Genomic DNA, 24,091 nt, shown 5'->3' with positions numbered 1-24,091 from the left:
CAGCACACAGGTCCCTGAAACAGCTTTTTAATTGGGGGCTCCCGAGGCCACACTGCCTCTACCCTGCTCCCAGGGATTATTGAGCAGTAAATGGTTAACTATATACAGCACAGAGGTCTCTGAAACAGCTTTTTAATTAGCGGCTCCCGAGGCTACACTGCCATTCCCCTGCTCCCAGGGATTATTAAGCAGTAAATGGTTAACTATATACAGCACAGAGGTCTCTGACACAGCATTTTAATTGGGGTCTCCCGGACACACTGCCTGATCCCTGCTCCCAGGGATCATTGTGCAGTAAATGGTTAGCTATATACAGCACACAGGTCTCTGAAACAGCTTTTTAATTGGGGGCTCCTGAGGCCACACTGCCTTTTCCCTGCTGCCAGGGATTACTGGGAAGTAAATGGTTAACTGTATACAGCACAGAGGTCTCCCAAACAGCTTTTTCATTGGGTGCTGAGAGGCCACACTGCATGTCCCCTGCACCCAGGGTTTATTGAGGATAAATGGTTAACTATATACAGGCGCAGTGTTCTCTGACACAGCATTTTAATTGGGGGCTCTCGGACCACACTGCCTGTCCCCTGCTCCCAGGGATTATTGAGCAGTAAATGGTTAACTATATACAGCACAGAGGTCACTGAAACAGCTTTTTAATTGGGGGCTCCCGGACCACGCTGCCTGTCCCCTGCACCCAGGGATTATTGTGCAGTAAATGGTTAACTATATACAGCACAGAGGTCTCTGAAACAGCTTTTTAATTGGGGGCACCCGAGGCCACACTGCCTGTCCCCTGCTCCCAGGGATTATTGAGCAGTAAATGGTTAAATGTATACAGCACAGAGGTCTCTGAAACAGCTTTTTAATTGGGAGCTCCCGAGGCCACACTGCCTGACCCCTGCTCCCAGGGATTATTGAGCAGTAAATCGTTAACCATATACAGCAAAGACGTCTCTGAAACAGCTTTTTAATTGTGGCTCACGGACGACACTGCCTGTTTCCTGCTCCCAGGGATTATTGATAATTAAATGGTTAACCGTATACAGCACAGAGTTCTCTGAATCAGCTTTTTAATTGGGTTTCTCGAGGCCACACTGCGTGACCCCTGCTCCCAGGGATTATTGAGCAGTAAATGGTTAAATACGAACAGCACAGAGGTCTCTGAAACAGCCTTTTAATTGGGGGCTCCCGAGGCCACACTGCCTCTACCCTGCTCCCACGGATTATTGAGCAGTAAATAGTTAACTATATACAGCACAGAGGTCTCTGAAACAGCTTTTTAATTGGCGGCTCCCGAGGCCACACTGCCTGTCCCCTGCTCCCAGGGATTATTGAGCAGTAAATGTTTAACTATATACAGCACAGAGGTCTCTGAAACAGCTTTTTAATTGGGGGCTCCCGGACCACACTGCCTGTCCCCTGCTCCCAGGGATTATTGAGCAGTAAATGGTTAACTATATACAGCACAGAGGTCTCTGACACAGCATTTTAATTGGGGTCTCCCGGACCACACTGCCTGACCCCGGCTCCCAGGGATTATTGAGCAGTAAATGGTTAGCTATATACAGCACACAGGTCTCTGAAACAGCTTTTTAATTGGGGGCTCCCGAGGCCACACTGCCTCTACCCTGCTCCCAGGGATTATTGAGCAGTAAATGGTTAACTATATACATCACAGAGGTCTCTGAAACAGCTTTTTAATTGGCGGCTCCCGAGGCCACACTGCCTGTCCCCTGCTCCCAGGGATTATTGAGCAGTAAATGATTAACTATATACAGCACAGAGGTCTCTGACGCAGCATTTTAATTGGGGTCTCCCGGACCACACTGCCTGACCCCTGCTCCCAGGGATTATTGAGCAGTAAATGGTTAGCTATTTACAGCACACAGGTCTCTGAAACAGCTGTTTAATTGGGGGCTCCCAAGGCCACCCTGCCTGCCCCCTGCTCCCAGGGATTATTGAGCAGTAAATGGTTAACCATATACAGTAAAGGCGTCTCTGAAACAGCTTTTTAATTGGGGGCTCACGGACCACACTGCCTGTTCCCTGCTCCCAGGGATTATTGAGCAGTAAATGGTTAACTGTATACAGCACAGAGGTCTCTGAAACAGCTTTTTAATTGGGTGCTCTCGAGGCCACACAGCCTGTACCTGCTCCCAGGGATTATTGTGCAGTAAATGGTTAAATACATACAGCACAGAGGTCTCTGAAACAGCCTTTTAATTGGGGGCTCCCGAGACCACACTGCATGTCCCCTGCTCCCAGTGATTATTGAGCAGTAAATGGTTAACTATATACAGCACAGAGGTCTGTGAAACAGCTTTTTTATTGGGGTCTCCCGGACCACACTGCCTGGCCCCTGGTCCCTGGGATTATTGAGCAGTAAATGGTTAACTATATACAGCACAGAGGTCTCTGCCACAGCATTTTAATTGGGGTCTCCCGGACCACACTGCCTGACCCCTGCTCCCAGGGATTATTGAGCAGTAAATGGTTAGCTATATACAGCACATAGGTCTCTGAAACAGCTTTTTAATTGGGGACTCCCGAGGCCACCCTGCCTGCCCCCCGCTCCCAGGGATTATTGAGCAGTAAATGGTTAACCATATACAGCAAAGACGTCTCTGAAACAGCTTTTTAATTGGTGGCTCACGGACCACACTGCCTGTTCCCTGCTCCCAGGGATTATTGAGCAGTAAATGGTTAACTGTATACAGCACAGAGGTCTCTGAAACAGCTTTTTAATTGGGGGCTCCCGAGGCCACACTGCCTATCCCCTGCTCCCAGGGATTATTGAGCAGTAAATGGTTAACTATATACAGCACAGAGGTCTCTGCCACAGCATTTTAATTGGGGGCTCCCGAGGCCACACTGCCTATCCCCTGCTCCCAGGGATTATTGAAAAGTAAATGGTTAACTAAATACAGCACAGAGGTCTCTGAAATAGCTTTTTAATTATGGGCTCCCGAGGCCACACTGCCTGTCCCCTGCTCCCAGGGATTATTGAGCAGTAAATGATTAACTATATACAGCACAAAGGTCTCTGCCACAGCATTTTATTTGGGGTCTCCCGGACCACACTGCCTGACCCCTGCTCCCAGGGATTATTGAGCAGTAAATGGTTAGCTATATACAGCACAGAGGTCTCTGAAACAGCTTTTTAATTGGGGACTCCCGAGGCCACCCTGCCGGCCCCCTACTCGCTGGGATTATTGAGCAGTAAATGGTTAACTATATACAGCACAGATTATCTGAAACTCCTTTTTAACTGGGGCTCCCGAGGCCACACTTCCTGACCCCTGCTCCCACGGATTATTGAGCAGTAAATGGTTAAATACGTAAAGCACAGAGGTCTCTGAAACAGCCATTTAATTGGGGGCTCCTGAGGCCACACTGCCTTTTCCCTGCTGCCAGGGATTATTGGGAAGTAAATGGTTAACTGTATACAGCACAGAGGTCTCCCAAACAGCTTTTTCATTGGGTGCTGAGAGGCCACACTGCCTGTCCCCTGCACCCAGGGTTCATTGAGGATAAATGGTTAACTATATACAGGCGCAGTGTTCTCTGACACAGCATTTTAATTGGGGGCTCCCGGACCACACTGCCTGTCCCCTGCTCCGAGGGATTATTGAGCAGTAAATGGTTAACTATATACAGCACAGAGGTCACTGAAACAGCTTTTTAATTGGGGGCTCCCGGACCACGCTGCCTGTCCCCTGCACCCAGGGATTATTGTGCAGTAAATGGTTAACTATATACAGCACAGATGTCTCTGAAACAGCTTTTTAATTGGGGGCACCCGAGGCCTCACTGCCTGTCCCCTGCTCCCAGGGATTGTTGAGCAGTAAATGGTTAACTATATACAGCACAGAGGTCACTGATTCAGCTTTTTAATTGGGGGCTACCAGAGCCACACTGCCTGTCCCCTGCTACCAAGGATTATTGAGCAGTAAATGGTTAACTATATATAGGTGCAGTGGTCTCTGACACAGCATTTTAACTGGTGGGCTCCTGACCACAATGCCTGTCCCCTGCTCCCAGGGATTATTGAGCAGTAAATGGTTAAATATATACAGCACAGAGGTCTCTGATACAGCTTTTTAATTGGGAGCTCCCGAGGCCACCCTGCCTGACCCCTGCTCCCAGGGATTATTGAGCAGTAAATCGTTAACCATATACAGCAAAGACGTCTCTGAAACAGCTTTTTAATTGTGGCTCACGGACGACACTGCCTGTTCCCTGCTCCCAGGGATTATTGATAATTAAATGGTTAACCATATACAGCACAGAGGTCTCTGAATCAGCTTTTTAATTGGGTTTCTCGAGGCCACACTACGTGACCCCTGCTCCCAGGGATTATTGAGCAGTAAATGGTTAAATACGAACAGCGCAGAGGTCTCTGAAACAGCCTTTTAAATGGGGGCTCCCGAGGCCACACTGCCTCTACCCTGCTCCCACGGATTATTGAGCAGTAAATAGTTAACTATATACAGCACAGAGGTCTCTGAAACAGCTTCTTAATTGGCGGCTCCCGAGGCCACACTGCCTGTCCCCTGCTCCCAGGGATTATTGAGCAGTAAATGGTTAACTATATACAGCACAGAGGTCTCTGAAACAGCTTTTTTATTGGGGGCTCCCGGACCACACTGCCTGTCCCCTGCTCCCAGGGATTATTGAGCAGTAAATGGTTAACTATATACAGCACAGAGGTCTCTGACACAGCATGTTAATTGGGGTCTCCCGGACCACACTGCCTGACCCATGCTCCCAGGGATTATTGAGCAGTAAATGGTTAGCTATATACAGCACACAGGTCTCTGAAACAGCTTTTTAATTGTGGGCTCCCGAGGCCACACTGCCTCTACCCTGCTCCCAGGGATTGTTGAGCAGTAAATGGTTAACTATATACAGCACAGAGGTCACTGATTCAGCTTTTTAATTGGGGCTACCAGAGCCACACTGCCTGTCCCCTGCTACCAAGGATTATTGAGCAGTAAATGGTTAACTATATATAGGTGCAGTGGTCTCTGACACAGCATTTTAACTGGTGGGCCCCTGACCACAATGCCTGTCCCCTGCTCCCAGGGATTATTGAGCAGTAAATGGTTAAATGTATACAGCACAGAGGTCTCTGAAACAGCTTTTTAATTGGGAGCTCCCGAGGCCACACTGCCTGACCCCTGCTCCCAGGGATTATTGAGCAGTAAATCGTTAACCATATACAGCAAAGACGTCTCTGAAACAGATTTTTAATTGTGGCTCACGGACGACACTGCCTGTTCCCTGCTCCCAGGGATTATTGATAATTAAATAGTTAACCATATACAGCACAGAGTTCTCTGAATCAGCTTTTTAATTGGGTTTCTCGAGGCCACACTGCGTGACCCCTGCTCCCAGGGATTATTGAGCAGTAAATGGTTAAATACGAACAGCACAGAGGTCTCTGAAACAGCCTTTTAATTGGGGGCTCCCGAGGCCACACTGCCTCTACCCTGCTCCCACGGATTATTGAGCAGTAAATAGTTAACTATATACAGCACAGAGGTCTCTGAAACAGCTTTTTAATTGGCGGCTCCCGAGGCCACACTGCCTGTCCCCTGCTCCCAGGGATTATTGAGCAGTAAATGGTTAACTATATACAGCACAGAGGTCTCTGAAACAGCTTCTTTATTGGGGGCTCCCGGACCACACTGCCTGTCCCCTGCTCCCAGGGATTATTGAGCAGTAAATGGTTAACTATATACAGCACAGAGGTCTCTGACACAGCATTTTAATTGGGGTCTCCCGGACCACACTGCCTGACCCCTGCTCCCAGGGATTATTGAGCAGTAAATGGTTAGCTACATACAGCACACAGGTCTCTGAAACAGCTTTTTAATTGACGCCTCCCGAGGCCACACTGCCTGTCCCCTGCTCCCAGGGATTATTGAGCAGTAAATGGTTAACTGTATACAGCACAGAGGTCTCTGAAACAGCTTTTTAATTGGGTGCTCTCGAGGCCACACAGCCTGTACCTGCTCCCAGGGATTATTGTGCAGTAAATGGTTAAATACATACAGCACAGAGGTCTCTGAAACAGCCTTTTAATTGGAGGCTCCCGAGGCCACACTGCCTCTACCCTGCTCCCAGGGATTATTGAGCAATAAATGGTTAACTATATACAGCACAGAGGTCTCTGAAACAGCTTTTTAATTGACGCCTCCCGAGGCCACACTGCCTGTCCCCTGCTCCCAGGAATTATTGAGCAGTAAATGGTTAACTATATGCAGCACAGAGTATCTGAAACACCTTTTTAACTGAGGGCTCCTGAGGCCACACTGCCTGTTCCCTGCTCCCAGGGATTATTGATAATTAAATGGTTAACCATATACAGCACAGAGGTCTCTGAATCAGCTTTTTAATTGGGGTTCTCGAGGCCACACTGCGTGACCCCTGCTCCCAGGGATTATTGAGCAGTAAATGGTTAAATACGTACAGCACAGAGGTCTCTGAAACAGCCTTTTAATTGTGGGCTCCCGAGGCCACACTGCCTCTACCCTGCTCCCAGGGATTATTGAGCAGTAAATGGTTAACTATATACAGCACAGAGGTCTCTGAAACAGCTTTTTAATTGGCGGCTCCCGAGGCCACATTGCCTGTCCCCTGCTCCCAGGGATTATTGAGCAGTAAATGGTTAACTATATACAGCACAGAGGTCTCTGAAACAGCTTTTTAATTGGCGGCTCCCGAGGCCACACTGCCTGTCCCCTGCTCCCAGGGATTATTGAGCAGTAAATGGTTAACTATATACAGCACAGAGGTCTCTGACACAGCATTTTAATTGGGGTCTCCCGGACCACACTGCCTGACCCCTGCTTCCAGGGATTATTGAGCAGTAAATGGTTAGCTATATACAGCACACAGGTCCCTGAAACAGCTTTTTAATTGGGGGCTCCCGAGGCCACACTGCCTCTACCCTGCTCCCAGGGATTATTGAGCAGTAAATGGTTAACTATATACAGCACAGAGGTCTCTGAAACAGCTTTTTAATTAGCGGCTCCCGAGGCTACACTGCCATTCCCCTGCTCCCAGGGATTATTAAGCAGTAAATGGTTAACTATATACAGCACAGAGGTCTCTGACACAGCATTTTAATTGGGGTCTCCCGGACACACTGCCTGATCCCTGCTCCCAGGGATCATTGTGCAGTAAATGGTTAGCTATATACAGCACACAGGTCTCTGAAACAGCTTTTTAATTGGGGGCTCCCGAGGCCACCCTGCCTGCCCCCTGCTCCCAGGGATTATTGAGCAGTAAATGGTTAACCATATACAGCAAAGACGTCTCTGAAACAGCTTTTTAATTGGGGGCTCACGGACCACACTGCCTGTTCCCTGCTCTCAGGGATTATTGAGCAGTAAATGGTTAACTATATACAGCATAGATGTCACTGAAACAGCTTTTTCATTGGGTGTATTTGTTGCGGAGGTTAGTGTGTGTGTACTGGGGATGTTAGTGTGTGAGGGGGTGTTTGTGTGTGGGGGGTTAGTGTGTGTGTGTGTGTGTGTGTGTGTGTGGGGGACGGATAGTGTGTGTGGAGGGGGTTAGTGTGTATGGGCGGTGAGTTAGTGTGTGTGGGGGGAGGAGTTTATAGTGTGTGTGTGGGGGGCTAGTGTGTGTGTGGTGGGGGTTAGTGTGTGTGGTGGGGGTTAGTGTGTGTGTGGTGGGGGTTAGTGAGTGTGTGTGGGGGGTTACTGTGTGTTGGGGGTGTTAGTGTGTGGGGGGGGTTTAGTGTGTGGTGGGGGTTAGTGAGTGTGTGTGGGGGGTTACTGTGTGTTGGGGGTGTTAGTGTGTGTGGGGGGTTTAGTGTGTGGTGGGGGTTAGTGTGTGTTGGGGTGGTTATTGTGTGTTGGGTGTGGTTAGTGTGTGTTGGGTGTGTTAGTGTGTGTGGGGGGTTAGTGTGTGTGTGGTAGGGTTAGTGTGTGTTGGGGTGGTTATTGTGTGTTGGGTGTGTTAGTGTGTGTGGTGGGGGTTAGTGTGTGTTGGGTGTGGTTAGTGTGTGTTGGGGTGTTAGTGTGTGTGGGGGTGTTAGTGTGTGTGGGGCGGTTAGTGTGTGTTGGGGTGGTTATTGTGTGTGTGGGGGATAGTGTGTGTGGGGGTGTTAGTGTGTGTTGGGGTCGTTATTGTGTGTGTGGGGGATAGTGTGTGTGGGGGTGTTTGTGTGTGTGTTTATTTGGGGGGTTTAGTGTGTGGGGGGTTTAGTGTGTGTGAAGGGGCTAGTGTGTGTGAGGGGTGGGGATTAATGTGTGTGTGGGGGGTTAGTATGTGTGTTTGTGTGGGTGGGGTAGCTAGTGTGTGTGTGAGGGCGGTTAGTGTGTGTGAGGGAGGGTTAGTGTGTGTGGGGGGGGTTAGTGTGTGTGTGGTGGGGGTTAGTGTGTGTGTGTGGGGGGTTAGTGTGTGTGAGGGAGGGGTTAGTGTGTGTGTGGTGGGGGTTAGTGTGTGTGTGGGGGGTTAGTGTGTGTGTGGGAGGGTTAGTGTGTGTGGGGGTGGGTGATTGTCTGTGGGGGGTTAGTATGTCTGTGGTTGAGGGGGTTAGTGTGTGTGGGGGGGGTAGTGTCTGTCGAGGGGGTAGTGTGTGTGGAGGGTGGTGTGTGTGTGGAGGGACGTTTGAGTGTGTGTATTAGAGTCTGTGTGTGTCTGTATTTCTGTGTATATTAGTGTATCTGTGAGTGTCGGTGTGTGTGTGAGAATGTGTGCATTAGACTGTGTGTGAGAGTGTATGAGTGTCTATGTGTGTGAGTGTCTCTATTAGTGTGTGTGTGTTTGCGTATTAATGTCTCTGTCGGTCCGTGAACTGTGTACTAGTGTCTCTCTGTGTGTGAGTGTCTGTATTAGTGTATCTGTGTGTCTGTGAATGTGTCTTAGTGTCTCTGTGTGTGAGTGTGTGTATTAGTGTCGCTGTGTGTGTGTGTGAGTGTATGCATTAGAGTCTCCCTGTGTCTGTGAGTGTGTATATTATTGTCTCTGTGTATCACTGTGTGTGTATTACTATCTGTGTCTGTGCGTTAGTGTATGTGTGTGTGTGTATTAGTGCCAGTGTGAGTTTGTGAGTGTGTGTATTAGTGTCTGTGTGTGTGAGTGTGTATGTGTGTATTGGTGCCAGTGTCTGTCTGTCTGTGAGTGCGTGTATTGTTGTCTGTGAGTGTGTGTATTAGTGTCTGTATGTGTGTCTGTGAGTGTGTATTAGTGCATCTATGTGTCAGTGAGTGTGTGTCTTAGTGTCTCTGTGTGTGTGAGTGTGTATTAGTGTCTGTGTGTGTCTGAGTGTGTGTGAGAATGTGTGCATTAGTGTCTGTTTGTGTGAGTGCATTAGTGGCTATGTGTGTTAGTGTCTCTATTAATGTGTGTGTGTTTGTGTATTAGTGTCTCTGTCAGTCTGTGAGCTGTGTACTAGTGTCTCTCTGTGTGTGAGTTGGTGTATTAGTGTATCTGTGTGTCTGTGAATGTGTATTAGTGTCTCTGTGTGTTAGTGTGTGTATTAGTGTCTGCGTGTGTCTGTGAGTCTGTGTATTAGTGTCTGTGTATTAGTGTCTGTGTGGTGTGTGTATTAGTGTCTGCTTGTGTCTGTGAGTGTGTGTATTAGTGTCTCTGTGTGTCTGTTTGTGTGCATTACAATCTCCCTGTGTCTGTGAGTGTGTATATTGTTGTCTCTGTGTATCAGTGAGTGTGTGTATTAGTTTATGTGTGTGTGTGTGTGTGTTAGTGCGTGTATTAGTGCATGTGTGTGTGACTGTGTGTATTAGTGTCGCTGTGTGTGAGTGTACGCATTCGAGTCTACCTGTGTCTGTGAGTGTGTATATTACTGTCTCTGTGCATCGTTAGAGTGTGTATTAGTATCTGGTGTGTGTGTGTTAATGTCTGTGTGTATTAGTGCCAGTTTGTGTCTGTGAGTGGGTGTATTAGTGTCTGTGTGTGTGTATTAGTGTCTGTATGTGTTTCTGTGAGTGTGTATTAGTGTCTCTGTGTGCCTGCGAGTGTGTATTAGTGTTTCTTTGAGCCTGTGAGTGTGTATTAGTGCCAGCGTGTGTCTGTGAGAACATACGAACTAGGAGCAGGAGTAGGCCATCTGGTCCCTCGAGCCTGCTCCACCATTCAATGAGATCATGGCTGATCTTTTGTGGACTCAGCTCCACTTTCCGGCCCGAACACCATAACCCTTAATCCCTTTATTCTTCAAAAGGCTATCTATCTTTATCTTAAAGACATTTAATGAAGGAGCCTCTACTGCTTCACTGGGCAAGAAATTCCATAGATTCACAACCCTTTGGGTGAAGAAGTTCCTCCTAAACTCAGTCTAAATCAACTTCCCCTTATTTTAAGGCTGTGCCCCCTAGTTCTGCTTTCACCCGCCAGTGGAAACAACCTGCCCGCATCTATCCTATCTATTCCCTTCATAATTTTATATGTTTCTATAAGATCAACCCTCATCCTTCTAAATTCCAACAAGTACAGTCCCAGTCTCCTCAACCTCTCCTCGTAATCCAACCCCTTCAGCTCTGGGATTAACCTAGTAAATCTCCTCTGCACACCCTCCAGTGCCAGTACGGCCTTTCTCAAGTAAGGAGACCAAAACTGAACACAATACTCCAGGTGTGGTCTCACTAACACCTTATACAATTGCAGCATAACCTCCCTAGTCTTAAACTCCATCCCTCTAGCAATGAAGGACAAAATTCCATTTGCTTTCTTAATCACCTGTTGCACCTGTAAACAAACTATTTGCAACTCATGCACTAGCACACCCAGGTCTCTCTGCACAGCAGCATGTTTTAATATTTTATCATTTAAATAATAATCCCTTTTGCTGTTATTCCTATCAAAATGGATAATCTCACATTTGTCAACATTGTATTCCATCTGCCAGACCCTAGCCCATTCACTTAGCCTATCCAAATCCCTCTGCAGACTTCCAGTATCCTCTGCACTTTTTGCTTTACCACTCATCTTAGTGTCGTCTGCAAACTTGGACACATTGCCCTTTGTCCCCAACTCCAAATCATCTATGTAAATTGTGAACAATTGTGGGCCCAACACTGATCCCTGAGGGACACCACTAGCTACTGATTGCCAACCAGAGAAACACCCATTAATCCCCACTCTTTGCTTTCCATCAAGTAACCAATCCTCTATCCATGCTACTACTTTCCCCTTAATGCCATGCATCTTTATCTTATGCAGTAACCTTTTGTGTGGCACCTTGTCAATGGTATTCTGGAAATCCAGATATACCACATCCATTGGCTCCCCGTTATCTACCGCACTGGTCATGTCCTCAAAAATTCCACTAAATTAGTTAGGCACGACCTGCCCATTATGAACCCATGCTGCATCTGCCCAATGGGACAATTTCCATCCAGATGCCTCGCTATTTCTTCCTTGATGATAGATTCCAGCATCTTCCCTCCTACCGAAGTTAAGCTCACTGGCCTATAATTACCCGCTTTCTGCCTACCTCCTTTTTTAAACAGTGGTGTCACGTTTGCTAATTTCCAATCCGTGTATTAGTGTCGATGTGTGTGAGTGTGTGTATTAGTGACTGTATGTGTGTCTGTAAGTGTGTATTAGTGTATCTATGTGTCGGTGAGTGAGTGTATTAGTGTGTCTGTGTGTGTGTGTTTTAGTGTCTGTGTGTGTGTGTATCTGTGTCTCTGTGTGTGTCTTTGGGTTTGTGCATTAGTGTATGTGTGTGGCTGTGTGTGTTTGTAAGTTTGTGTGTGAGTGTCTGTCTGTGTCTTTGAGTGTGTGTATTACTATATGTGCGTGTGTGTGCGTGTGTATTAGTGTCTCTGTGTGTTGTGCGAGTGTGTGTTTTAGTGCATCTGCGTGCCAGTGAGTGAGTGTATTAGTGTCTGTGTGTGAGTGGTGTATGCGTGACTCTGTGTGTCTGTGTGTGTGTATTAGTGTTCTGTGTGTGTATTTGAGTTTGTGCATTAGTGTATGTGTGTGTCTGTGTGTGTCTGTGTGTATGTATTAGTGTCTGTGCTTGTGTGAGTGTGTGTATTAGTTTAGCTGCATGTCAGTGTGTGTGTGGATTAGCGTCTGTGTGTGAGTGGTTGTATTAGTTTCTCTGTGTGTGTGTATTAGTGTCTCTGTGTGTATCTTTGAGTTTGTGCATTAGTGCATGTGTGTCTGTGTGTATGTATTAGTGTATGTGAGTGTGTGCATTAGTGTCTGAGTTGTGTGAGTGAGTTGATTAGTGTCTCTGTGTATCTGAAACTGGGTATATTAGTGTCTCTGTGTGTCAGTGAGTGTCTGTCTTAGTGTCTGGGAGAGTGTGTGAATATTTGTGTCTCTGCGTGACTGTGAGTGTGTGTGTCAGCGTCTCTGTGTGTTTGCGTGTGTGTATTAGTGTCTCTGTGTGACTGAGTGTGTGTCTTTGTGTGTATGTGAGTGTGTGTAATTGTGTGTCTGCGAGTGTGTGTATTAGTGTCTCTGTGTGTCTGTGAGTGTGTGTATTAGTGTCTCTGTGTGCCTGTGAGTGTGTGTATAGTGTCTCTGTGTGTCTGTGAGTGTGTGTATTAGTGTCTCTGTGTGTTTGTGAGTGTGTGTATTAGTGTCTCTGTGTGTCTGTGAGTGTGTGTATTAGTGTCCCTGTGTGTATCTGTGAGTGTGTGTATTAGTGTCTCTGTGTGTCTGTGAGTGTGTATTAGTGTGTCGGTGTATCTGTGAGTGTGTGTATTAGTGTCTCTGTGTGTATGTGAGTGTGTGTATTAGTGTCTCTGTGTGTCTGTGAGTGTGTGTATAGTGTCTCTGTGTGTCTGCGAGTGTGTGTATTAGTGTCTCGGTGTATCTGTGAGTGTGTGTATTAGTGTCTCGGTGTGTCTGTGAGTGTGTATTAGTGTCTCTGTGTGTCTGTGAGTGTGTGTATAGTGCCTCTGTGTGTCTGTGAGTGTGTGTATAGTGTCTCTGTGTGTCTGTGAGTGTGTGTATTAGTGTCTCTGTGTATCTGTGAGTGTGTGTATTAGTGTCTCTGTGGGTCTGTGAGTGTGTGTATTAGTGTCTCTGTGTGTCTGTGAGTGTGTATTAGTGTCTCTGTGTGTATGTGAGTGTGTGTATAGTGTCTCTGTGTGTCTGTGAGTGTGTGTATTAGTGTCTCGGTGTATCTGCGAGTGTGTGTATTAGTGTCTCTGTGTGTCTGTGAGTGTGTGTATTAGTGTCTCTGTGTGTCTGTGAGTGTGTGTATTAGTGTCTCTGTGTGTCTGTGAGTGTGTGTATTAGTGTCTCGGTGTATCTGTGAGTGTGTGTATTAGTGTCTCTGTGTGTCTGTGAGTGTGTGTATTAGTGTCTCTGTGTCTATGTGAGTGTGTGTATTTGTGTTATGGGCCAGGGTTTAGAGAACCCCAAAGTGTATCTTGGAGTTCCCCTGACCCACAAATTTTAATAGATTGTGTTATGGGGAGCACACGGCCCACTCTACAGTGTGGTACAGCAGAAATGGAAACGTATTTTTCGAAGCAAAACAATGTTTATTCTATAAACTCAAGTTAACCTTTTTTAAAACAGACAGTGAACAACTTAGGAACCATTAATTCAAATTCAACCCCCAAAGAATACAACACTAAGTAATCCGAAAGCTGTCCTTTTGACACCCAGAAGTCTTCAGACACATTTTACCAGAGGGACGTTAGGTTTACATTCACTACTGAGAACATTTATAATTCTGAATTCACCAAATGATCAAGAGATAGTTTCTCATGGCAGAGAGATCAACAGTACACCTGCTCTGTCTGGCTTCAGCTCCAACACTGAAAACAAATCTAAAACACACCCTGGAGCAAACAGCCAAAATGAAAGTAAAAAGCGGACAGACAGCCCATCTCCACCCAACCTCTGACATCACTGCAGTAATAAACACCCATTTCTGTAAGGTACTTCACTATAGATATTTATATACACACCCATTTATAAACATCCATTTCTTACAGGTACTCGCACATGACAGTGTCTGTGTGTGTGTGTGAGAGTGTGTGCATTAGAGTCTCCATGTGCCTGTGGGTGTGTGGATGTATGTCTCTGTGTGTCTGTGAGAATGTGAATAAGTGTGTGTGTGTGTATTAGTGTCTCTATGTGTGTCTGTGAGTGTGTGTATTAGTGTGTCTGTGTCTGAGAGTGTGTTAGTGTCTCTGTGTGTATGTAAGTGTGTGTATTTGTGTGTCTGTGAGTGTGTGTATTAGTGCCTCTGTGTGTTTGTGAGTGTGTGTATTAGTGTTTCTGTGTGTCTGTGAGTGTGTGTGCTACTGTCTGTGTGAGTCTGTGAGTGTATGTATTAGTGTGTCTGTGAGTGTGTGTATTGGTGCCTCTGTTTGTCTGTGAGTGTGTGTGCTACTGTCTGTGTGAGTCTGTGAGTGTATATATTAGTGTCTCTGTGTGTGTCTGTGAGTGTGTGTATTAGTGTTTCTGTGTGTGTGCTAGTGTCTGTGTGAGTCTGTGATTGTGTTTATTACTGTCCCTATGTGTATATCATTGTATCTGTGTGTGTCTGTATGTGTGTTTTAGTGTATCTGTGTATGTAAGTGTGTATATTAGTGTCTCTATGTGTCAGTCAGATTGTGTATTAGTGTCTCTGTATGCCTGTGAGTGTGTGCATTAGTGTGTGTGTGTGATTGTGTGTATTAGTGTCCCTGTGTGTTTCAATTTATCTATCAATGTATCTGTGTATGTCTGTGTGTGTGAGTTTTGTGTCTCTGGGTCTGTAAGTGTGTACATTAGTGTCTCTGTGTGTCAGTGAGTGTGTGAATTAGTGTCTCTGGGTGTCTGTGAGTGTGTGTATTAGTGTCTGTGTGTGACTGTGAGTGTATGTATTAGTGCGCCTGTGTGTGTGTGTATTCGTGTCTGTGTGTGTCTGTGAGTGTGTGTATTAGTGTATCTGTGAGTGTGTATTAGTGCCTGTGGGTGAGTATGTGTATTATTGTGTCTGTGTCTCTGAGTGTGTATATTACTGTCTCTGTGTCAGTGAGTGTGTGTAATAGCGTCTGTGTGTGCGTGTGGATTAGTGTCTATGTGTGCCTGTGAGTGTGTGCATTAGTGCTTGTGTGTGGGAGTGTGTGTATTAGTGTGCATGTGTGTGTATGTGAGTGTCTGTTTGTATGTGTCTTTGTCTGTGTGTGTCTGAGTATGTATCAGTGTATCTGCTTGTCAGTGAGTGTGTGAATTAGTGTCTCTGTGTGTCGTTGAGTGTGTGTATTAGTGTCTGTGTATGTCTGTGTGTGTGCATTAGTGTATCTGTGTGTGGCTGTGTGTGTTTATGAGTTTGTGTATTCGTGCCTCTGTCTGTGTCTTTGTGTGTCTGTATTAGTGTCTATGTGTGTGAGTGTGTGTATTAATGTCTGTGTTTGTGTCTGTGAGTGTGTGTATTATTGTATCTGTGTGAGTGTGTGCGTATTTGTGTCTCTGTGTCTGTGAGTGTGAATTAGTGTCCCTGTGTGTGTCTGTTTTGTGTGAGTGTGTGTATTAGTGTTTCTGTGTGTGAGTGTGCGTATTGCTGTCTGTGTGTTTGTCTGTGAGTGTGTGCATTAGTGTATCTGTGTGTGTGTATTAGTGTCTGTGTGTGAGTGTGTGTGTGTATTAGAGTCTCTGTTTAGGTCTGTGAGTGGATGTGTATTAGTGCATCTGTGTGTGAGATTGTGCCCATTGGTGTCTTTGTGTGTGTGAGTGAGTGTGTGTATTAGGGTCTATCTGTGTGTCTGTGAGTGTGTGTATTTGTGTTTGCGTGAGTGACTGTGTGTGTGTGTGTGTGTGTATTACTGTCTCTGTGTGAGTGTGTATTTGTGTCCCTGTGTGTGTCTGAGTGTGTGTATTACTGTCTGTGTGTGTGTGCATTAGTGTTTGTGTGTAATACTGTGCATGTGTGTGTGCCTGTGAGTATGTATTAGTGTATCTGGGTGTCAGTGCGTGTGTGTATTAGTCTATCTACAGGTCGGCGCAACATCGAGGGCTGAAGGGCCTGTACTGCACAGTAATGTTCTATGTTCTATGTTATATCTGTGTGTCTGAGAGTGTGTGTATTTGTGTGTGTGTGAATGTGTGTATTAGAGTCTTTGTGTGCGGCTGTGTGTGTCTATTAGTTTCTGTGTGTGTGTATTTGTGTCTCTCTGTGTCTGTGTGTGTATGTATTAATGTCTGTGTGAGTCAGGGATTGTGTGTATTAGTGTATCTGTGTGTGAGTGTGTGTATTAGTGTCGCAGTCTGTCTGTGAGTGTTTATTAGAGTCTGTGTGTGAGTATGTGTATTATTGTTTCTGTGCCGGTGAGTGTGTTTATCAGTGTCAGTGTGTGTGTGTGAGTGTGTATTAGTGTCAGTGTGTGTCTGTGAGTGTGTATATTTCTTTCTCTATGTGTCCGTGTGTGTGTATTAGTGTCAGTGTGTGTCTGTGAGTGTGTATATTTCTTTCTCTATGTGTCTGTGTGTGTGTGAATTATTGTCTGTGTGTGTGTGTATTAGTGTCTGTGTGTGTCTGTGAGTTTGCATTAGTGTATCTGCGTGTCAGTGAGTGTGTGTATTAGTGTCTCTGTGTGTCTTTGAGCGTGTGTATTAGTGTCTCTGTTTCTGTGAGTGTGTGTATTAGTGTATCAGTGTCAGTGAGTGTGTGTCTTTGTGTCTGTTTGTGTGAGTGTGTGCATTAGTGTATCTGTGAGTGTGTATTAGTGCCTTTGTGCCTGAGTATATTACTGTCTCTGTGTGAGTGTGTCAGTGTCTGTGTGAGTGTGAGTGTATTACTGTCTCTGTATGTGTGTGTGAGTGTATTACTGTCTCTGTATGTGTGTGTGTGAGTGTGTTAGTGTCTGTGTGAGTGTATTACTGTCTCTGCATGCGTGTGTGTGAGTGTATTACTGTCTCTGTATGAGTGTGTGAGTGTGTAGTGTATGTGTGCGTGTGAGTGTATTACTGTCTCTGTATATGTGTGTGTGAGTGTGTTAGTCTCTGTGTGAGTGCATTACAGTCTCTGTATGCGCGTGTGTGTGCATTACTGTGTGTGTGTGTTAGTATCTGTGTGAGTGTATTACTGTATCTGCTTGTGTGTGTGTGAGTGTATTACTGTATCTGCTTGTGTGTGTGAGTGTATTACTGTATATGTGTGTGAGTGTGTTAGTGTCTGTGTGAGTATGCGAGTGTATTGATGTCTCTGTATGTGTGTATGTGTGTGTTAGTGTCTGTGTGTGTGTGAGTGTATTACTGCCTCTGGATGTGTGTGTGAGTGTGTGTCAGAGTCTGTGAGTGTGAGTGTATTACTGTCTCTGTCTGTGTGTGTATGTTAGTGTGTTACTGTATGCATGTGTGTGGTTCAGTGTCTGTGTGAGTGTGAATGCATAACTGTCTCTGTCCGTGTGTGTGTGTGAGTGTATTACTGTATGTGTGTCGGTGTGTCTGTTACTGTCTGTGTGAGTGTGAGGGTATTACTGTCTCTGTATGTGTGTGTCAGTGTGTGTTAGTGTCTGTGTAAGTGTGAGTGTATTACTGTCTCTGTATGTGCGTGTGAGTGTGTTAGTGTCTGTGTGAGTGTATTACTGTCTGTGAGTGTGTAGGTGAGTGTGTTAGTGTCTGTGTTTGTGAGTGTGTTAGTGTCTGTGTGTGAGTGAGTGTATTACTGTCTGTGTGTGAGCGTGTTATTGTGTGTGTTAGTGTCTGTGTGTGTGTGTATTACTGTCTGTGTGTGAGTGTTAGTGTGTGTGTGTTAGTACCTGTGTTTGGGTGAGTGTGTTAGTGTCTGTGTGTGAGTGTGTGTGTGAGTGTGTTACTGTCTGTGTGTGAGTGTATTACTGTCTGTGTGTGAGTGTGTTAGTTTGTGTGTTAGTGCCTGTGTTTGTGTGAGTGTGTTAGTGTGAGTGTGTGTGTGTGTGTGAATGTATTACTGTCTGTGTGTGAGTGTGTGTGTGAGTGCATTACTGTCTGTGTGTGAGTGTGTTAGTGAGTGTGAGTGTGTTAGTGAGTGTGTGTGTGTTACTGTCTGTATGTGTGAGAGAGTGTGTCAGTGTCTGTGTGTGAGTGTATTACTGTCTCTGTGTGTGTGTGTGTGAGTGTATTACTGCCTCTGTATGTGTGCGTGAGTGTATAACTGTCTCTGTATGTGTGTATGTGTGTGTCAGTGTCTGTGTGTGTGTGAGTGTATTACTGTCTCTGTATGTGTGCGTGAGTGTATTACTGTCTCTGTATGTGTGTATGTGTGTGTTAGTGCCTGTGTGTGTGTGAGTGTATTACTGCCTCTGGATGTGTGCGTGAGTGTATTACTGTCTCTGTATGTGTGTATGTGTGTGTTAGTGTCTGTGTGTGTGTGAGTGTATTACTGCCTCTGGATGTGTGTGTGAGTGTGTGTCAGAGTCTGTGAGTGTGAGTGTATTACTGTCTCTGTCTGTGTGTGTATGTGAGTGTGTTACTGTATGCATGTGTGTGGTTCAGTGTCTGTGTGAGTGTGAATGCATAACTGTCTCTGTCCGTGTGTGTGTGAGTGTATTACTGTATGTGTGTCGGTGTGTCTGTTACTCTCTGTGTGAGTGTGAGGGTATTACTGTCTCTGTATGTGTGTGTCAGTGTGTGTTAGTGTATGTGTAAGTGTGAGTGTATTACTGTCTCTGTAAGTGCGTGTGAGTGTGTTAGTGTCTGTGTGAGTGTATTACTGTCTGTGAGTGTGTTAGTGAGTGTGTTAGTGTCTGTGTGTGTGTTAGTGTCTGTGTTTGTGAGTGTGTTAGCGTCTGTGTGTGAGTGAGTGTATTACTGTGTGAGTGTGTTAGTGTGTGTGTGTGTTATTGTGTGTGTTAGTGTGTGTGTGTGTGTGTATTACTGTCTGTGTGTGAGTGTTAGTGTGAGTGTGTTAGTGTCTGTGTGTGAGTGAGTGTATTACTGTCTGTGTGTGAGTGTGTTAGTGTTTGTGTGTGTTATTGTGTGTGTTAGTGTCTGTGTGTGTGTATTACTGTCTGTGTGTGAGTGTTAGTGTGTGTGTGTTAGTGCCTGTGTTTGGGTGAGTGTGTTAGTGTCTGTGTGTGAGTGTGTGTGTGAGTGTATTACTGTCTGTGTGTGAGTGTATTACTGTCTGTGTGTGAGTGTGTTAGTTTGTTTTTTAGTGCCTGTGTTTGTGTGAGTGTGTTAGTGTGAGTGTGTGTGTGTGTGAATGTATTACTGTCTGTGTGTGAGTGTGTGTGCGTGAGTGCATTACTGTCTGTGTGTGAGTGTGTTAGTGAGTGTGAGTGTGTTAGTGAGTGTGTGTGTGTTACTGTCTGTATGTGTGAGAGAGTGTGTCAGTATCTGTGTGTGAGTGTATTCCTGTCTCTATGTGTGTGTGTGAGTTTATTACTGCCTCTGGATGTGTGCGTGAGTGTATTACTGTCTCTGTATGTGTGTATGTGTGTGTTAGTGTCTGTGTGTGTGTGAGTGTATTACTGTCTCTGTATGTGTGCATGAGTGAATTACTGTCTCTGTATGTGAGTATGTGTGTGTTAGTGTCTGTGTGTGAGTGTATTACTGCCTCTGGATGTGTGCGTGAGTGTATTACTGTCTCTGTATGTGTGTATGTGTGTGTTAGTGTCTGTGTGTGTGAGTGTATTACTGTCTCTGTATGTGTGCGTGAGTGTATTACTGTCTCTGTATGTGAGTACGTGTGTGTTAGTGTCTGTGTGTGTGTGAGTGTATTACTGCTTCTGGATGTGTGCGTGAGTGTATTACTGTCTCTGTATGTGTGTATGTGTGTGTTAGTGTCTATGTGTGTGTGAGTGTATTACTGCCTCTGGGTGTGTGTGTGAGTGTGTGTCAGAGTCTGTGAGTGTGAGTGTATTACTGTCTCTGTCTGTGTTTGTATGTGAGTGTGTTACTGTATGCATGTGTGTGGTTCAGTGTCTGTGTGAGTGTGAATGCATAACTGTCTCTGTCCGTGTGTGTGTGTGAGTGTATAACTGTATGTGTGTCGGTGTGTCTGTTACTGTCTGTGTGAGTGTGAGGGTATTACTGTCTCTGTATGTGTGTGTCAGTGTGTGTTAGTGTCTGTGTAAGTGTGAGTGTATTACTGTCTCTGTATGTGCGTGTGAGTGTGTTAGTGTCTGTGTGAGTGTATTACTGTCTGTGAGTGTGTTAGTGAGTGTGTTAGTGTCTGTGTGTGTGTTAGTGTCTGTGTTTGTGAGTGTGTTAGTGTCTGTGTGTGAGTGAGTGTATTACTGTCTGTGTGTTAGTGTGTGTGTGTGTTATTGTGTGTGTTAGTGTCTGTGTGTGTGTGTATTACTGTCTGTGTGTGAGTGCTAGTGTGTGTGTGTTAGTGCCTGTGTTTGGGTGAGTGTGTTAGTGTCTGTGTGTGAGTGTGTGTGAGTGTATTACTGTCGGTGTGTGAGTGTGTTAGTTTGTGTGTTAGTGCCTGTGTTTGTGTGAGTGTGTAAGTGTGAGTGTGTGTGTGTGTGAATGTATTACTGGCTGTGTGTGAGTGTGTGTGTGTGAGTGCATTACAGTCTGTATGTGAGTGTGTTAGTGAGTGTGAGTGTGTTAGTGAGTGTGTGTGTGTTACTGTCTGTATGTGTGAGAGAGTGTGTCAGTGTCTGTGTGTGAGTGTATTACTGTCTCTGTGTGTGTGTGAGTGTATTACTGTGTGTGTGTGTTAGTGTCTCTGTATGTGTGAGTGTGTGTATTAGTATATATTTATTTGACTCCCTCAACACCACGCCGACCATACTTGTGATGTCTTTCCCAGGCTGATGTATAATTTCATTGTGTATTTCCCTTCCTCACAGTGAACCTCATCACAATTGTGATCCTGAAGAGAAGAAACTGTGGGCTGTCCAAATGTGTGACTTGTTACCTGTTGGCCATGGCAGTGGGGGATCTCCTGGTCGTTATTCTCGACCTGATATTCAGACACATTCCCATTGTTTTTGATGAACAGTTTTATTTCCTGCTGTTCATCCCCGTGTGTAATATCCACGCCGGCCTGCTTTATGCAGCCACTGACTGTTCTGTCTGGTTCACCGTCACTTTCACCTTTGATCGATTTGTGGCCATTTGTTGCCCGAGGCTGAAAAGTAAATATTGCAGCGAGAAAGCGGCGGCTGTGGTTCTGGGAACAGTGGCTGTGCTGAGCTGTCTGAAGGACATTTTCTGGGGGGTGATGCTGACCGGTGGGTATTGGCTGGGGAACGCCCCCTGGTTTTGTGAAGTCACAATGGATGTTGCGGAATCTCCGGTCTGGGGAACAATCGAGTTCCTCCACCACATTCTAACCCCGGGTGTTCCATTCGCCCTGATTCTGCTGCTCAATGTTCTCACCGTCAGACACATTGTCCTGAGCAGCAGGGCCCGCAGGAGACTCCGGGCTCACAGCAGTGGGCACAGTGCCAGAGACCCAGAGATGGAGAGTCGGAGCAAATCCATCATTTTACTCTTCATTATCTCCGCCAACTTCATCCTGTTATGGTCAACGTTAATGGTTTATTCTATATGGAGCCGGATGTCGCTTCTGGGGTATGAGTCTGTACGGTTAGATTTTTATGTTCAGGAATTGGGCTTCATGCTGCAGCTCCTGAGTTGCTGCACAAACACTGCGATTTACGCCGTGACACAGACTCAGTTCAGGCAGCAGTTGAAGAATGTGCTGAAAGTTCCCTTTCGTTCAATTCTTCAATTCATTAAACCCTGAGAGGAAACCCCACCCACTCGCACTGCCGGTAAAACTGACCCTCCCCAGCCAGCCTCACCCTGATTTACCATTCTGCATGACCAGGACTATCGGTGGGTGGGTGTGACTCCCCCCATTGCCGATCAGCTGGGTATGTCCTCCCCCCATTGCCGATCTGCTGGGTGTGTGCTTCCCCCCCCATTGCCGATCAGTTGGGAGTGTGCTTCCCCCCCATTGTCGATCAGCTGGGTATGTCCTCCCCCCATTGCCGATCTGCTGGGTGTGTCCTTCCCCCCATTGCCGATCAGATGGGTGTGTGCTTCCCCCCCAATGCCCATCAGCTGGGAGTGTGCTTCCCCCCCCATTGCCGATCAGCTGGGTGTGTGCTTCCCCCCATTGTCGATCAGCTGGGTGTGTGCTTCCCCACATTGCCGATCAGCTGGGTCTGTGCTTTCCCGCATTGCCGATCAGCTGGCTGTGTGCTTCCCCGCATTGCCGATCAGCTGGGAGTGTGCCTCCCCCCATTGCCGATCAGCTGGGTGTGTGCTTCCCCCCATTGCCGATCAGCTGGGTGTGTGCTTCCCCCCATTGTCGATCAGCTGGGTGTGTGCATCCCCGCATTGCCGATCAGCTGGCTGTGTGCTTCCCCGCATTGCCGATCAGCTGGGAGTGTGCCTCCCCCCATTGCCGATCAGCTGGGTCTGTCCTTCCCCGCATTGCCGATCAGCTGGGTGTGTGCTTCCCCCATTGCCGATCAGCTGGGTGTGTGCTTCCCCCCATTGCCGATCAGCTGTGTGTGTCCTTCCCCACATTGCCGATCAGCTGGGAGTGTGCTTCCCCCCATTGCCGATCAGCTGGGTCTGTCCTTCCCCGCATTGCCGATCAGCTGGGTGTGTGCTTCCCCCATTGCCGATCAGCTGGGTGTGTGCTTCCCCCCATTGCCGATCAGCTGTGTGTGTCCTTCCCCACATTGCCGATCAGCTGGGAGTGTGCTTCCCCCCATTGCCGAACAGCTGCGAGTGTCCTTCCCCACATTGTCGATCAGCTGGGTGTGTGCTTTCCCACATTGCCGATCAGCTGGGAGTGTGCTTACCCCCATTGCCGATCAGCTGCGAGTGTCCTTCCCCACATTGTCGATCAGCTGGGTGTGTACTTCCCCCCCATTACCGATCAGCTGGGAGTGTACTTCCCCCCATTGCCGATCAGCTGGGTGAGTGCTTCCCCGCATTGCCGATCAGCTGGGTGAGTGCCTCCCCCCATTGCCGATCAGCTGGGTGTGTCCTTCCCCCATTGCCGAACAGCTAGATCTGTCCTTCCCCCCATTGCCGATCAGCTGGGTGTGTGCTTCCCCCATTGCCGATCAGCTGGGTATGTGCTTCCCCCCATTGCCGATCAGCTGGGTCTGTCCTTCCCCCCCATTGCCGATCAGCTGGCTGTGTGCTTCCCGCATTGCCGATCAGTTGGGTCTGTCCTTGCCCCGATTGCCGATCAGCTGGGTCTGTCCTTCCCCGCATTGCCGATCAGCTGGGTGTGTCCTTCCCCGCATTGCCGATCAGCTGGGTGTGTCCTTCCCCCCATTGCCGATCAGCTGTGTGTGTGCTTCCCCCCATTGCCGATCAGCTGGGTGTGTCCTTCCCCCCCATTGCCGTTCAGCTGGGTGTGTGCTTCCCCCCATTGCCGATCAGCTGGGTCTGTCCATCCCCCCCATTGCCGATCAGCTGGGTGTGTGCTTCCCCGCATTGCCGATCAGCTGGGTTTGTGCTTCCCCGCATTGCCGATCAGCTGAGTCTGTCCTTCCCCCCATTGCGGATCAGCTGGGTCTGTCCTTCCCCCCATTGCCGATCAGCTGGGTGTGTCCTTCCCCGCATTGCCGATCAGCTGGGTGTGTGCTACCCCCCCATTGCCGATCAGCTGGGTATGTGCTTCCCCCCATTGCCGATCAGCTGGGTCTGTCCTTCCCCCCCATTGCCGATCAGCTGGGTGTGTGCTACCCCCCATTGCTGATCAGCTGGGAGTGTGCTTCCCCGCATTGCCGATCAGCTGGCTGTGTGCTTCCCCGCATTGCCGATCAGTTGGGTCTGTCCTTCCCCCGATTGCCGATCAGCTGGGTCTGTCCTTCCCCGCATTGCCGATCAGCTGGGTGTGTCCTTCCCCGCATTGCCGATCAGCTGGGTGTGTCCTTCCCCCCATTGCCGATCAGCTGTGTGTGTGCTTCCCCCCATTGCCGATCAGCTGGGTGTGTCCTTCCCCCCCCATTGCCGTTCAGCTGGGTGTGTGCTTCCCCCCATTGCCGATCAGCTGGGTCTGTCCATCCCCCCCATTGCCGATCAGCTGGGTGTGTGCTTCCCCGCATTGCCGATCAGCTGGGTTTGTGCTTCCCCGCATTGCCGATCAGCTGAGTCTGTCCTTCCCCCCATTGCGGATCAGCTGGGTCTGTCCTTCCCCCCATTGCCGATCAGCTGGGTGTGT

The sequence above is a fragment of the Scyliorhinus torazame genome, chromosome 23, assembly GCF_047496885.1.
Source record: "Scyliorhinus torazame isolate Kashiwa2021f chromosome 23, sScyTor2.1, whole genome shotgun sequence".
NCBI classification, from domain to species: Eukaryota; Metazoa; Chordata; class Chondrichthyes; order Carcharhiniformes; family Scyliorhinidae; genus Scyliorhinus; species Scyliorhinus torazame.
This window is presented reverse-complemented; position numbering follows the sequence as displayed.